This window comes from Elaeis guineensis, chromosome 12 (genome assembly GCF_000442705.2).
Source record: "Elaeis guineensis isolate ETL-2024a chromosome 12, EG11, whole genome shotgun sequence".
In the NCBI taxonomy this organism is placed as follows: Eukaryota; Viridiplantae; Streptophyta; class Magnoliopsida; order Arecales; family Arecaceae; genus Elaeis; species Elaeis guineensis.
The window spans coordinates 53,471,906-53,477,292 of NC_026004.2; the positions used below are offsets into that span (position 1 = coordinate 53,471,906).

General features: G+C 37.7%; 1 non-coding gene across 1 annotated transcript; it reads right to left on the reverse strand.

Annotated features, from left to right (window-relative positions):
• Positions 1-1,456: 1,456 nt before the first annotated feature.
• On the reverse strand, positions 1,457-1,562 carry LOC140853066 (small nucleolar RNA R71). The gene has a single exon (XR_012136144.1). It is a non-coding gene; the product is annotated as a small nucleolar RNA R71 (small nucleolar RNA).
• Between the last annotated feature and the right edge of the window lie 3,825 nt (positions 1,563-5,387).

Consider the following 5,387-nt stretch of genomic DNA (forward strand, 5'->3'; position numbering starts at 1 on the left):
AGAGATACAACTCTGCTATTGCAAATTAATTCAAAACTCTCGAGCTCTTTATTTTCTAATTACATCAATTTTAAGATAATTTATTTTCTAAATCAAAACAATGCTTCTTTCTTTTATTTTACAATCTCAACTTAGCCCAAGGTCTCTGAGGATACGATCTCGACTCATCCTACCTACGTAGTGAGTAGAGTTATTTTTGGTACTATCAACGACTACGCATCAAATTTTAGCGCCGTTGCCGGGGATCTTGGCACGGTTGAATTAAAAAAAAAAGTCACTGACATTTCATAATACTTAACTAAAATAGCATAACCTCAAATATACAAATTTCTAACTTGATTGGATACCTTGTTTTTTTGCATCTCATATCCATAATTAATCTTAAGGGCAATAACCCATTAATCAGATAAGGTGGAGATTTGATCACCCTTCCTTGGCCCACAAATCACTCCCTTGCATTTGCATAATCTAGACCTTAATCTAAAATTAATTAGACGTTGACCCCTAAGGATTTTGAGCTTATTAGGACAAGTGACCCTGAGAGTTGAACCGGATTAGACTTGGTTAGCTAGCTGGTGTCTAGGCAAGTGGTTTGCGGGATGACTGGGTCCAAAGGAAGGTGGTTTTTAATTGGTTCCGTTCGCTGACCTGGCCAATTTAATTGGTGTCTAAGGAAAGCAACGGGGGGACTCCCACCAACCTTACACTTACCTGGCCAGTTGGTTGGTCAAGCTCTGACTTGGAGGGCTTGAAGGCTACTACAGTTAGGAGCTGTCTAGAACTAGGGTAACTTTAGGATAGAGAGTCCACTGTGTGTTAACTTGATTGTAATTAAAATCTAACCACAACTAATTCTTCTATTAGTTTTAGGACTTCTTAGGATCTCTTCTTTAGAATTCTTTTCTCTCCTCTCTTCTCCTCTTAGTAAAAAAAAAAATCCTTAACAGACTAGGATAGTCCTACATAAACCTTTTAAGTTGCATGTTAGGTCGACGATCACTAAAACCTGACTTGCAACCATTAGACGAAGAATTAGAAAAGACTCTTAGGACTATCCGAGTTAGAAACATGGCTGCACCTGGTGAGGCTAATCCTCCATGCTCATTTAGAGAATACTTCACTCCATCCTCATATACCTACTCTCCATGCATTCAAGCACCTCCAGTAGAAGCTACCCAATATGAGATTAAGTTTAGCATTATTCAAATATTGCCATCATTCTATGGACTTAGTAATGAGGACCCATACAAATACTTGGATGAATTTTTTGAAATTTGTACCACAGTAAAAATCCAAAACTTCTCAGATGATGCCCTTAGGTTGAAACTGTTCCCTTTCTCACTTAAGGACAAAGCCAAACATTGGTTAAACTCCTTAGACTCTATAACCATTTCAACTTGGGATCAGCTTCAGAGAGAATTTCTAAAAAAATACTTTCCAATCAAAAAAACAAATCAAATTAGAAAAGCTATCACCAGTTTTTCCCAATTGGAGGGTGAACTTTTTCATGAGACATGGGAAAGGTTAAGGGACCTCATTCGTAAATGTCCACACCATGCTGTTCCTAAATGGCAACTTTGTCAGTGTTTTTATGATGGTCTATCGGAGAAACACCGACAAATGGTTGATGCATCATGTGGTGGGACATTCATGCTAAAGAGTGAGGATGAAGCCTGACAGCTCTTTGAAACACTCAGTGAGAATTCCCTACATCATATGTCTGCCACTTCTAGAGAATAACCCATGCTTCAACAAAAAAGAAGTAAAATTTATCAGATTGGAAACGTCATGGATATCCACAGTAAGGTAGATGAACTGTCCCAAAAATTAGACCGTCTTCTAAATACTGGACAATCCCCGATTCCACCTAACCCAATCCAAGAAGTTTGTGTATTGTGTGCAAGTCCGAACTATTTTGTTAGTGAATGCCCAGCCGCACCTCAATTTCCTGAGTTTGTGCACGAGCAGGTTCAGCAAGCTCAAGTCCAACAAGCTCGCAGACCAGAAAATGATCTTTATTCGAACACTTATAACCCCGGCTGGAGAAACCATCCAAATTTTTCCTAGAGACCACAATCAATGGTTGATCCTGCCACACCTCGACCTTAATATCAGGACCCAACATATAGGCATGGACCATACCATCAATTTTAAAATATTTCTCAACCGTCTACTACTGGTCATAGTTCAGCTTTTGAGAAAAAAGTTCTGAAAGTACTAGAACGATTAGAAGTCAACACTCAGATCCTTAACTCCTACACACAATCCATTGCTAAGCTAGAGACCCAAATAGGTCAACTAGCGACTGCATTCAGTAGGAGGGAAGGAAAAAAATTACCTAGCCAACCCGAGAGCAACCCAAGAGGGCAATTTGTGATTGAGAGCTCTAATACCCCAGAAGTTTTTTCTAAACATGACAAATCAATCATGACTCTGAGAAGTGGGAAGGTCATTGAACACACTAGTAAAAGCAATGAGACCGACCCTAAACTTCTAATCGAAGCCAAATCACCCAAGAATAAGGAGGACCTGAAAATAGAGAAGGAACCAACTGCACCGGAACCATCTTACTTGCCTAAAGCCCCATTTCTGGATGCCCTGAAAGCTCCTATTCTTGCAGATAAGAAGGGAGGAAAACTCAATAAGATGTTGGAATTGTTTAAGCAAGTCCAAATTAATCTTCCCCTTCTAGATGCAATCAAACAGGTCTCTGCTTATGCCAAATTTTTGAAGGATTTGTGCACCCAAAAACATAAATCTAGATCACAAATCCCAAAGAAAGTATGCCTCACTGAACAGGCTAGTTCTGTCTTCCAGCATGCCACTCCTCCAAAGCTTAAGGACCCAGGAGCCCCCATCATTTTCTGTGTTATAGGAGATTATCACATTGAAAAAGCTCTTCTGGACTTAGGGGCAAGTGTGAATCTCTTACCTAGTTCAGTGTATGAACTTTTTGGATTCGAAGAACTGAAACCCACATCAGTCACACTGCAGTTAGCCGACAGACCAATTAAGGAACCACGTAGAATGCTTGAGGATGTCTTGGTCAAGGTAGATGAGTTTTACTTTCCAGTTGATTTTTTGGTTCTCAACATGGAACTAAGTGGCAACCCAAGATAAATTTCCATCATCTTAGGACGACCCTTCCTAGCTACGGCAAATGTATGCATTAATTGTAGGATAGGAGTCATGGACGTATCATTTGGGAATAAGAAACTGAGACTGAATGTGTTTGGTGCTTCCCAAGGACCATCAATGGATAGTTGCTTCGAAGTAGATACACTAGAAGACATTATAGAAGATGCAACACCCATAATTCTAGCACCAGACCCCTTAGATACTTGCTTGGCTCACTTTGGAGTGTATAACTTCGAGGGATATATGAAAGAAGTTAACACCTTGTTGGATACACCACACGATAAAACCACTCCTCCATGGACAATCAAGTATGAGCCATTGCCCACTTTTTTTTGGTTTTATTGCATATGACGTCTGGCTGAAGACGTTAAACTTAGCGCTTTTTGGGAGGTCATCCAAATTTCTTTTATTTTGTTTTAACTGATCTTCATTTTTTTTTTATAAAGGACCACTCTGTATGGAAGAGTCTGTTAATAAACTTGACGTCTGGCTGAAGACGTAAAATTTAACACTTGTTGGAAGGCAACCCAATGATTTCATATTTTTTTTTGCTTTATTGCAGCTACAGAAATTTAGAACAAGAGCCTATTAATCAATGAAGCTATCTTCAACTTTCAAAGCAAAATTATCCTAGGTGCACTCTCTCCTTTTATTTTCTTTGCTTTCCTACTCCATTGAGGACAATGTAGATTAAGTTGGGGGGAAGAAAATGAAAATTAATCAAATCCTTGAGTATGGTCAGAAATAATTAGTTTTGTGTATCTGAATTTTATTTTGATTAAGAGTCAATTAGGCATCCTAATAAATGAATGATTAACGGTCAAGATAATTTTAGAGATACTGAGAAAATAATTATTAAGAAAATCCAATAATGGTAGGGTTTAGACAAGACCAAATTTTAGGAGTGATTCTACAACCCTCTTCTTACTGATCTCAATAAAGAATCTGCTTTATGAGAGATTGGGTGGAAAGGTCGAGGTATGCAAAAATTCTCCTTAAAATATTCTTTTTATTAAAAAAAAAAAATATTGGTTTCGTACTGAGTAACCGGGCCCCTTCGCCTAAGTAAGTGTTGTGGTTTGCGTAAAAAGGTGGGCAATGTTAAAGAAAAAAAAATAGATAATAAGGAGACTAAATTGCAAGAAGATAATAAACCCCTCTCACATTAAGTTAGAGGATTTAAAGAGTAAAGTGGAAAGTTGATGATAGAAAAGCTCTTAAAATTTTTTTAATTAATACTCAGTCACTAGTTGGGTCAAATTGATAATCCAATGAAGTATCTCTTTAATGGTCTGATTAGGCATCATCTACCTTTTGGGATGCCTAACCTAATTGATTCAAGATCGAGTCGGTATACAATGCTGATATATCTATTTTACTCGAGGACGAGCAAAATTCAAGTTGGGGGGTGTGATAAACACTTAATTTAAGTCATTTAAAGTAGAAAATTATATTTAATTTATTTTATTTATTAAGAATTTGATACTTTTTTTTATGTTTTACAGAAAAGATAATCGTCGATATAAAGAGTCTGATTTATAGATAAAAAAGACTCAAGTTTGAAAAAAATTAGACTTAAAATAAAATTAAAATAAAAGAAGGATGCATATGGTATTATAGAAAATGAAGATACTATGCAGGAAATCCAAAAGGATATAGACGTCATTGTGAAGAAACAAAAGTTTCTTTTTGGAATAAAAAAGGAGTGTTCACGCGGCAGTGTTCACGCGGCGTGTGCGGGCGCGCGTTGGCGTGAGCGCGGGATCGGGGTGGATGCGAGGCAGGCGTGAGCACGGGCGCGGGGCGGACGTGAAGCGGGCGCGTGGGGTTCGTGGGGACAGATGAATAGATGGAAGGAAATATATGTTTAGAAATGCTTCAAGAGAAAAAATTTGTATTTTCTTTATCTGCTTGTGATCTTTTCATCTCATCCATCCATTTTTTAGTCATTAGTATTTTCTTTAGTCCCACATCAGAAAACCATGTAAAAGTCCTCCCTCCTAACACTTATAAAAAAGCTTTTGTACTCCCATTGGAGGGAGAGCCCAGAAATTCTTCTAGAGCCTTGCATAGAGGAATAGAAAGGGACTACTTCATGAGCAGCTAGACTAAGCAATCTCGAGAGTGGAGAAAAAATTTTGTAACGACACAGAGATGGTTTATTGTTCTAAACTTTCTTGTATTTCTTTATATGCAATAAAGATTATGCTTTTTATTTAAATCATCATGAGTTCTTTATTTGCTCTCTT